Raw genomic sequence first — 10,555 nt, 5'->3', positions numbered from 1 at the left:
GCATGCGCGGAGCAGAGACACCCCAGTGCGCTGGCGGGAGAAAACACGTCTTTAGGACTGGCGCTGCGCGACGACTGCGCGTGCGGAGAGCACATACTACGCATGCGTAGAGCACATGCTACGCACGCGTGGGGCGCGGAGTCGGTGTTGAAAACGGACTAGATATGTAGTACACGTCTACCGCGCATGCGCTGAGCACAGAACACGTCCAGTGACAGGGGGGTCGAATATTGAAAGGACACGTGCCTAATGCGCGTGCGCACAGGACCTTTATTTATTTATTTATTTATTTATGCATTTTTATATAGCGCGGACTTTACCCGAATGCGTCAGAGCGCTTCACAATAGGAACAGAAATGAAACATAATGAGAAACATTACAAAAGAACAGATTGCAAAAACATATGTTACTTACAAAAGGTAATAGTGACAATTATGAGCAAACAAAATACATGAGGTAGTAAAGGTAATAGTGACAATTATGAGCAAACAAAATACATGAGGTAGTAAAGGTAATAGTGATAATTGTGAGCAACCAAAAATACATGAGGTAGTAAAGGTAATAGTGATAATTGTGAGCAACCAAAAATACATGAGGTAGTAAAGGTAATAGTGATAATTGTGAGCAACCAAAAATACATGAGGTAGTCAAAAGTGCACAAGAGGAAAAGTGACAAGTGTGCAGTTATAAGAGAAAACAGAGTATAATTTGAGGTATAGTCCTGCAATAGGTGCTAGACACTCAGGCTCAGGAACAAGCGTTACATAGGCAAGGTGGCACTTGTGCAAGTATCAAAGGTAAAGACATGTGAGAGGTAGCAGCCGTGTGTTGCAAGGGCAGAGTGGTGTGTGCATGTTACAAAAGGGCACCGAACACAAGTACATGGAAAGTACTGCAAAAGGCAGACACTCCTACCACAGGAATACACTGGGAAGGCACTTCCATGGTCATGGAAAGTAGAAATTATCAGTAGTGGGAAGTCTTCCTCACAAATAGCAAGAGGACGTGAGTTACTTTTGGAGGTGTCTCTGGAGGAGGAGAACTTTGAGGTCCCTTTTGAAGGCCTGGGAGGAGGCAGTGGTCCGGAGCTGAGGCGGAAGGGAGTTCCAGATTCTCACTGCGTTGCCTGAAAAGGATTGGGCCATTGTTCTTTCTTTCTTGAAAGTGGAAGGTTCAAGCAGTAGATTCTCCGCATTGCGTGAAGGTCTGGAGCCTCCAGAGAGTTTCAGTTTATTCGCCAGGTAGCGGGGAGAGGAGGAGTGCAAGGCTTTGTGGGTGATACAAGCGGTCTTGTAGATAGCTTTAGCCTCGAAGGGAAGCCAGCGGAGGGTGGATAACATCGGTGTGATGTGATCGCTTCTTTTGGCCCCATAAATGAAACGAGCTGCTGAATGGAAGACAGACTTAAGTGGGGACAGGTGAGATTTGGGGAGGCCAGTAAGAAGAGAATTGCAGTAGTCCAGTCTGGAGAGGACCAGCGATTGCACCAGGGTTATAAGGTCCTGCTCCGGGAAAAAGCGACGGATTCCCCAAAGAAGGCGCAGTTGGTAGCGAGCAGATTTCGCAGTAGAATTGATGTGGGGAGTTAGATTGAGTTTTTTGTCTAGAATGACACCAAGGGATTTTGCGCTGTCAACAATGATGGGTTTATTGTTTAGTAGATTAATCTGATCCATCCATGATTGAACCGGGGGAGGAGAGAGTGAGGAGGAGAAGAGGAGGAATTCAGTTTTGGAGGGATTCAGAATCAATTGATGAGTTGACATCCAGTTTTGAATGGAGTCAACAGTAGATCTTAGGATGGAGAGATCATGAGTGGAGGCAACCTTGAGGTAGAGTTGAGTGTCGTCTGCATAGAGATGATAGTGAATCCCGGATTTGCTTAGGAGGTTTCCCAGTGGTTCTAAGTAGAGATTGAACAATGTGGGTGCAAGTATAGAGCCTTGGGGAACACCTTGACCCACCGCCACAGGAGAAGAAAGACTGTTCGCTATTTTGATCATTTGAGATCTGTCAGAGAGGAAGGATGCAAACCACTTAAGCACAGTGCCCTCCATGCCCATTCTCTGTTGAAGAATATTGAGGAGGGTTTTGTGATTAACAGTGTCGAAGGCTGCGGAAAGGTCAAGGAGAATTAGCAAACAGGACCCCCCAGAGTCGAGTATCCTCAGCGCATCATCAACCACTTGCAGTAGGGCTGTTTCAGTGCTGCAGTTTTGGATGAAGCCGGACTGACAATTGTCAAGAAGATCATTGTCCTTGATATGACGAGAGAGTTGTTTTGCTGCACATCTTTCTGTGATCTTCGCAAGAAAGGGAAGGTTAGTGATGGGGCGGAAGTTGTTGAGGTCCTTCGCATCAGCAGTGGGTTTTTTAAGCAGAGGGGTGACCTGCCCAGTTTTGAAGGAGACAGGAAGGGAGCCTTGCCAGAGGGAGAGGTTGATCAGAGTGGTCCAATAGGAAAGGGAATGGATATAGAAGTCAAAGGCAATGGCACTGGGGATAGGGTCAAGAGAATGGTTGGAGGGCTTTGTTTCGCGTATACACTTGAGAAGGGCATCTTCAGATATGGGGTCAAAGCTCTGCCAAATGGCTAAGGATTTGCGCTCCTCTGGAGGTGTAGGATGAGCAACCTGATCCACAAGTGATTTCACTTTTCCATCGAAGAAAATAGCGAAATCCAGGCCAGGACCTGTCCCGGTTGAGCGTAGGGAAGGGAGCTGTTTATTTTTTAATTTTTTTATTTTATGCATTCTTATTAAGCGCGGACTTTACCCGAAGGTGTCAGAGAACTGTACAATAGAACCAGTTACGTTACATGAGAGAACTGTTGCAGGAATAGAACAAACAAAAATAGCCTGAACAGAGTGTACAAGCAAAGGTAAGAATAAATATGACACATTTTACAATGACTAAAGAACTTCCTGGCGAACAATAGCAGGCCATAGAATCAAAACAACGCAGGCAAAAGGAACACAATATTAAACACAGGATGTACATCAAAAATATAAATATATGTGACAAATTTACAATGACTAAAGAACTTCCTGGCAGGGTCTGAGAAGGAGGGAATTAGTTCTGAAAGTGTCTTTGGAATAGAAGAGATTTGAGGTCCGCTTTGAAGATCTGGATGGAGGTGATGGCACGGAGCAAAGGAGGAAGCGAGTTCCAGGTTCTCACCGCATTACCTGAGAACGATTGTGCCAACAGTTTTTCCCTTTTGAAGGAGGAGGGCTCAAGCAGGAACTTTTCCGCACTCTGAGAAGGTCTGGAACCTCCAGACAATTTCAGTTTATTCGCCAGATAGCGAGGGGAGGAAGAGTGCAAAGCTTTGTGGGTGATGCAAGCCGTTTTGTAAATAGCTCTAGCCTCGATGGGAAGCCATCGGAGAGATGACAGGATAGGAGTGATGTGGTCACTTCGTTTAGACCCTGAAATGAAGCGAGCTGCTGAATGGAGGACGGATTTGAGGGGGGAGAGGTGAGATTTGGGAAGGCCAGTCAGAAGAGAATTACAATAGTCAAGTCTATTGCGCATGCGTAAGGGACGCACACTGCCCCAGGGTAACGGCCTAAAGCAGAAGCAATTTGTGTACATGTCACACTTTCATCTTTTTTTTTTTTCAGAACAAAATTTTATTTTCAAGTACTGACATTACACAGAGCATAAGGACATCGTCCCGCATCACAACGCAGGACCAACGAGCATAAACATATAGAAAAAAGGATATGCATTCAGTACAAGCATTATTGCATGAAACACCCAACCCCCCAACTCCCTAACTCCCCTGACCCAACCCCGCCCCCCACCCAGTGTCTGCTAATCTCAAGGCCTAGAATATAATAATAGCCAGTGTGCGTACTCCCTGTCGCCCAGGGTACAGTAGTTAAAGGTCTTCCCCAGTGTCCTGGGCCATCGGTGGTTCCAGCCACAGTCCCCTGTAGTCCGCCCATCTTTTCCATATCTTAAAATGTTTCCGGGGGCAACCCCTGGCCTCAAAGATCGGGCGCTCAAGTCCCATGCAAAAGTCCAATCCTCGTCTCCAAACCTCCAACAAAGGGGCCCTGGGGTCCTTCCAGGCCCTGGCTATGTCCCGCTTGGCTACAGTAAGGCCCAGGACCAGTAAGTGACGCTTGTAAATGTTGCCCCCCACCTGTTCCATAACATGAAGCAAGCCAAGTTGCGGTGATCGGGGAAGGTCCCAGCCCAGAACCTCAGCCAAACAGTCCCAGACCCCCACCCAGTACCTGGCCAAGTTCGCACACGACCACACAGTATGGACAAACGTTCCAACCGCCCGGCCACATCTCAAGCATTCGGGGGAGGCAATCAAACCTGCTTTCCACAACCGCTCTCTGGTAAAGTAGGCCCTATGTAAGTATTTAAACTGAATAAAGCGGAGGCGCATCGCAATGGCCGCCCCCTTAGGGGCCTCCAGGGCTTCTCTCCAGTCCTCTTCTTCGAACGCACCAAGATCTCTCTCCCATGCAGAACGTAATCCATCAAGAGAGGAGGAACAGTGCGTGACCAGAGTTTGGTATATATTGGAGATCTTTTTCTCCTCTAGTTCCCCCATGAACACCTTGGCCTCCAGGGGGCTAAACTCGGGCAGAGATTCCAAGCCCACCAGGGAGGGAGATAGTGCATGACGTAGTTGCAAATATTTAAAGAATTGAGTTTTGGGCATGTCATATTCCTCCCTCAACATCTGGAAAGACTTAAGGGTGGTGCCCCTCATGACGCTGCCGAGCGTGGAGATACCGATATCATCCCAGCTCCTGAATCCCTGTAGGGACGCCAGCTCCGGGAGACGGCCGTTCTGCCACAGCGGGGTCTCCCTCGTCAATCTGTTCCACCATCCCATACGGCGCAAGGCAGCGCGCCACACCCGGAAGACCACCTGAGTGACCATGGGGAGTCGTTTCCTGATAGCTGCCGAATAAAGAATGGTGTGGACCGTGTCTGGGTCCATCAGGTACCGCTCCAGGGCATAGGTCGGGTCACCCCGATCCCCATACCACCAGTCGTTAAGCACCAGCAGGTGCGCCGCCTGATAGTATGATAAGATGTCCGAGGTGGCCAGGCCCCCGCAGTACGTAGAAAGGAAGCAGGTGCGGAGAGCCACTCTCGCCACTCCCCCAGCCCAAAGGAACTGACTGAGAGCGGCGTTCACTTGGCGAAACCACTGCGGTGCAATGGGGTATGGGTGGTTCTGCAATTGGTATAGAAGGCGCGGCAGGGCCACCATTTTAAAGATCGCCGACCGGCCATATATGTTCAGTGGCATTCTGGACCAGGTTTTTATGTCCGAACGCACCCTGTCCCACACAGGCACCACATTGCGCTCCCATGCCAAGTCCGGAACATCTGTAAGAAAGATACCCAGGTATTTGAGGCCCCCCACCGCGCTCTGCAGTGTCAAGGCCCAATCACCCGGCCTGTCTCCGCCGCCCAGAGCCCACAGCTTGGACTTCTGCACATTCAGATGCAATCCTGAAATCTCCCCGAAAACTTTCATTATGTCCAGGACCCTGGGTCCGGACCGATTGAGGTCCGTGAGGAAGAACAGGACATCGTCGGCGTAGAGCGCAATACGGTCGGAGGGGCCCATGTCCCATTCCAGTCCCCGGAGTTGCGCATCCATCCTCACCCACGCCGCCAGAGGCTCCATGGCCAGGGCGAATAGGTAGGGGGAGAGAGGGCATCCCTGCCTGGTGCCCCGTCCGATGGGGAAGGACTCGGACGCCGCTCCCGCCACCCGCACCGACGCGGTCAGGTCCGTATAGAGCAAGCTCAAGTATGAGAGGAAAACCGGCCCGAGATTAAGGCGGGACAGCAGTGCCCTAAGGTACACCCAGCTGAGAGAGTCAAAGGCTCGGTCGATATCTGCCAGGAGGAGCGCCGTTGGGATCCCGGCGGCCCGGGCCGTCTCCACCACCACCTGCGCCCGGCGAATGTTGAGCCGAGTTGCTCTATGGGGCATGAACCCCGCCTGGTCAGGGTGTACTAAGTCAGTGATGTACGGGAGAAGGCGGTTGGCCAAGGCCTTGGCCAATATTTTCGCCTCGAAATTTAAGAGGGAAATCGGTCTGTACGAAGAGTGCTGTTCCGGGGGCCTCCCTGGCTTACAGAAAACAACAATTTCTGCGTGTCGCCAATCCGCTGGTAGGTGTCCACTCTCCCTGGCCGCCTCCAGTGCCAACTGGTAGCGCCCCTCCAGCTGGATATGAAAGGTCTTCATAAACTTGCACGGGAATCCGTTCGGTCCCGGGGCTTTGCCGGTGTTCAATTCCCCAAGTGCCGTGCCCAGTTCCTCCAAAGAAAGGGGAAGGTCTAGCCGATCCCTGGCCTCCTCTGGGAGGGCGCGCGGCGGGATATCTGCCAAAAATTTGTCTATATCGTCCGCTGTGAGGACCTCACGGGGGGCATAAAGATCGGCATAATACCTCGCGAAGCTGGCAGCTATGGCCTCAGGGGCCGCCAACTGGACACCTTGGTCATCCCAAATGCCCGGTAGAGCCTGGGGCCGGAAGGTGTGTTGGCAAAGTCTATATAGCATGGTACTGGATTTATCCCCCCATTGATAGATCCTGCTCTGGGTGGCTAGCCAAAGCTGGCGCGCCTCATTGTGTAGCAGGGAGGAGTACAACTGCTGTGCCTGCAGGAGCGGCCCCACCGCCTCGTCCGTGTCACTCGCGGTACAGTCCCTCTCCAGGTCCCGAACCCGCCCCGCCGCCTCCTCCACCTCGCGCAGATGGGTCCTGCGGGCCTCCACACACCAGGCAATGTCCACTCCCCTGAGCACCGACTTCATCGCCTCCCACTGGGTGACGGCGTCGACCTCTGGCCCGCCATTCTCTGTCCAATAATCGGAGATAGACTCGCGCAAACGTGTGCGGTATCCATCCTGCTGTAGGTGCCACGCTGATTGGCGCCAGCGGAAGGGCTGTCGCCTCCTGTCCAGCAGCAGGTCAAGGGACACGGGGGAGTGGTCCGAGACGCCACGGGGGAGAACGGCCGTGGTAGCGACCCTCGACAGCCAAGGAGTCGGTACGAACAGGTAGTCTAGCCTAGAGAAGGACTTGTGCACAGCCGACACATAGGAGTATTCTCGGCTCAAGGCATGCTGGTAGCGCCATGTATCGGTCCATCCCATGCCCTGTGCCAGGCCATGAAGCCTCGTCGGCGCCGCTGTCTGGGGTTCCCTACCGGGCCTGTAGCGATCCATCCGCCCATCCATCACATCATTCCAGTCTCCTCCCACAATCGCCAAAACATCCGGGATACCGATCCACACCTCGAACAACTTCTCAATAAGGGCATCCTGCAGCGGGGGCGGGGCATACACGCTACCAAAGACCATCGGCTCATTCCCAATCATTCCTTTAACAAACACGTATCTGCCATGTGCATCTACCCAATGAGTTTCGTGTACATATGAGAGCCTTCGGTGTATCAGGACCGCCACCCCCCGGGACCCCCTTGCAAACCCGGCATGGAACACCTGTTGATAGCCAAACCTCTGTAAACTAAGGGTCTTGGTGCCTTGAAGGTGCGTCTCCTGGAGGAGGAGGACATCCGCCCCTCCCTCTTCCCTAGCTGCAGCACCGCCCCTCGCTTAATTTTATCCAGCATCCCCCGGACATTCCAGCTCACCACTCGCAATTTTGCCCTCGGTAGGCCTGACCGTTGGTGATCAACCATAGTCAATGGGGAGGAGATGTAAGGACCCGGGCTCTCGGAGCCACACACACACACAAGAAAGTAGCCTAAGTAATGCAGACACTGTGCCACCCTCCCCCACCCCCCCAACTACCCCAACCCCAACCTGTCCCCCAACCAAGCTCCCCAACTGCCCCCCTCCCCCCCCTATACCTCACCAAACATTGAAGTACCTGTCGCGATATGGGCGGCTTCGGGCCCAAAACAGAGCGCCCAAAGCCTACCATACCAATGGATCCCGAACACCCACTGACTCTAAAGCTTCCCCCCTCCCCCTAACTACTCCCAACTATGCAGGAGGCTAGCAGCCCCTGTATCGGAGCACCCCAAACCCGTCCCAGAGTCTGAACCTGTTGTGGGACAGTTAGAAAACGTAACAGTTAGCACATGATGCAGTCGTCAGGTATGCAAGGCACCAGTGGAACCACTATTTGGAAACTTGACCATGCACACCGGGTTTTGTGTACATTAACACTAAAGTAAGTTAGACATTGCAATTTGATAAATTAACTTGCACAGAAATGGCGTAATTTGAAAAAAGTTTTTTTTATTTATTTATTTATTTATTTATATTTATTGTTTTTCTTCCTCTAGTTTTTTTCTCCTCTGTGCAAAGAGTGCGTTGATATATTTTCATTTCATCTCTGTATAACAACCACACACATGTATCTTAAAAATTACAATTCAATTTTGTTAAAAAACAGTTCAAAGGAGACAACAATTGATATATGGATATACATCACTTAGCAATTTCTGATTTTAAGTTTATAAATACAGCATATATTCCCTTCCAACGCGTTTCGGCTTGTAGCCTTCCTCAGGAAATCTGTATTTTTGAATACTGCATGAACTTCATTCTACAATTATGAAAAATATTAGTTTAGTGAATCAAATATAAACTTACAAAACACAAACAACGTCTAACATATACTTTTTTTCATTTTTATCTCTATGTCACTTATGACGTCTAATGGTCTCCTACTGATCAGGGGTCTTTACTTACTGGGCTGGATTAAACTTCATACATTAGTGTGTAACCACCTCTAAAACTATACATACAAAAATAAAGCTTTTACTATTTTCTCATCTGTGAATCCTTAAAACCACAATTTCATATATGTACAATATTTACAACAGTTATTTACATACCATGATTTTACATGTTTTTAATGCTTGCAGATGGGAGCTGAGATTATAGATCGTATACGGGCTGAATAACCAAGAATTAATGTTGGATATGTGAAACAGATTGAAGGGCAATTTATATGAAAATCACGCAGTTGAATAGAGCAGGTGAGGTAATAATGGTCTAATGCTGTGAGTTAGCAAGGTAAGGAGAGCAGGCATGGGAAGTCTAAATCTTATGGTTCCGAACTAATAATTACCGAGACACAGAGGCTTACTTCATTGGTAACGTTAAGGATGAATATGCTATACCTGTATTATAGAGATGGGTTCTCAGGCTCTCATTACGATCAAATTGGAGCGAGATTCAACTTGCACGCTATTCGGTTTTGACTTAGCCTAGTGGAAAAAGTTATATTTATTACCCTCTAGATGCCTAGTGTGTAAGGTGCTTAAGCCACATAATATTGTGCTACAACGTACTACCTGGATTAAGGACTTAGGCGCTGTGACATTCCGTTCCTAATTCAATAGGTTTTTGACTTCTCTTATTTGTCAGGTTATTGAAAGGTTGTCTAGGGAAAGATGATATAAATGTCGGTGTTAGTGGTCTATATTTAAAAGATGTAATCATTATAGACACAACACTGGATAGCGATATACCTTGGTACTAGATATCTTTCATTCTCCAATGTTGTCTTGTGGGGCTTCACCGGTAGACTACCGTCACTAGTAGGTTGCCTCTCTCGAGTTCAACGATGCTAAGTATACAGGGGAGGATAAAGGCACTTATGTAATTAAACTGACGCTGTAAAGCAACTCCTCTTGTTCTTAAATACTTTCTAATTCTGAGTTATTAACTGAGAGCCTCTCCATACCTTAGGGGATGCAATGGCAGCACTCCATGTGGGGTCCTTACTTCTATGTATTGTCTTGACACATATGCCAAGGCTGGCTTCTGGTAGATTCCTCGTAAAGTTTTATGATGTCTGCTGTGGGCATAAAGATTAATTCCTCCCATTAATTATGCTATGATAGAATACGCATCTATTATTACGCTTTTAACTTGCTACGTAAGGGCTCCCCTTACGTCTTACCTTGTGTAATGGCAGACCACGTTGTGGTACTAGGTCCTGCAGTCAGGCTAGATGGCTCCGCTACGGGTGCTTACACCGATCTCAATTTTAAGCTTTTACTTTTTGGCATCTGTATTGATCCCGGCTCCCAGAGAAATTCTTCTGTGCCTTTTGCAATATTTTCTAAGGGCATAAAACATTATGTCCTCCCATTAGTTCCACTTTAAATACGCTTTAACCTTTCTTAGCGTTATGGACTCGTTCTAATAGGGGTCCCCTATGGTCTTACCTTGTCTACTTGAAAGATGACGTGAAGTCGGGTCCTGCCATCATGCCTGGTGATTCCGCTATGCTCGCTTACACCGGCATCCTTTTTAAGTTTAGGTTTTGGCGCCACAAACGGCCACCACCTGATTGTCTGGCGTAATCTCGCGAGCTCGCTGTGTCTCTCCGCTTATACTCACCATGATGCATTAATTTGTGCGCGGAGCCTCCATCTTTGAGCTGTAAACTTTACCTCTGAATGGTGCGAAAACGTTTTGTTTCTAGAAATTTAAGCAGATAACTTCATCAGTAGGTATGCGGGAGAGATAACACATGCAAAATATATACACATAAGCTCCAAATATCGG

The 10,555-nt window shown here is 48.9% G+C and overlaps 1 long non-coding RNA gene across 1 annotated transcript; it reads right to left on the bottom strand.

Annotated features, from left to right (window-relative positions):
- Positions 1–9,510: 9,510 nt before the first annotated feature.
- LOC144767889 (uncharacterized) lies at positions 9,511–10,266 on the bottom strand. The gene is made up of 3 exons (XR_013598373.1): positions 9,945–10,266; positions 9,726–9,839; positions 9,511–9,608 (listed from the first exon to the last, which is right to left on the bottom strand). It is a non-coding gene; the product is annotated as an uncharacterized LOC144767889 (long non-coding RNA).
- Positions 10,267–10,555: the final 289 nt, after the last annotated feature.

The sequence above is a fragment of the Lissotriton helveticus genome, chromosome 7 (genome assembly GCF_964261635.1).
Source record: "Lissotriton helveticus chromosome 7, aLisHel1.1, whole genome shotgun sequence".
In the NCBI taxonomy this organism is placed as follows: domain Eukaryota; kingdom Metazoa; phylum Chordata; class Amphibia; order Caudata; family Salamandridae; genus Lissotriton; species Lissotriton helveticus.
Note: the sequence above shows the minus strand (reverse complement) of the source record. Positions and strands in the feature narration are given on the sequence as shown.